Source organism: Trachymyrmex cornetzi, unplaced genomic scaffold (genome assembly GCF_001594075.2).
Source record: "Trachymyrmex cornetzi isolate Tcor2-1 unplaced genomic scaffold, Tcor1.1 scaffold208, whole genome shotgun sequence".
Taxonomy (NCBI): Eukaryota; Metazoa; Arthropoda; class Insecta; order Hymenoptera; family Formicidae; genus Trachymyrmex; species Trachymyrmex cornetzi.
In genome coordinates this window covers 63,602-63,945 of record NW_017296722.1, presented here as the reverse complement: position 1 = coordinate 63,945, position 344 = coordinate 63,602, and positions in this window count along the sequence as shown.

Here is a 344-nt window from a genome sequence, read left to right as displayed (position 1 = left end):
ACGCAAAACTTCGTTTATGTAACGTACCGCTGTGAATCCTGGGGGTTGGAGAATCACTAGATCTGTTCGATGGTTCATTGATATTTCACTCCATACCATAACGGATCCTCCACCGAACGCTCGAGTTGGATCAACGTGATTCGCTTCAAAACGCTCTCGTCTACGTCGTCAAATTCAAATCCTAGCATCATTCCCAAACAGACAAAATCGAGATTCGTCTGTAAACAACACATTTCTCCATTGTGTGGCCGTCCAGTTTCGATGATTACAGGCGTAACGTAGACAAGTTCGCCGATGCACTGTTGTCAACATGGGCACTCTAGCACGAATTCGTGATCTTAAAC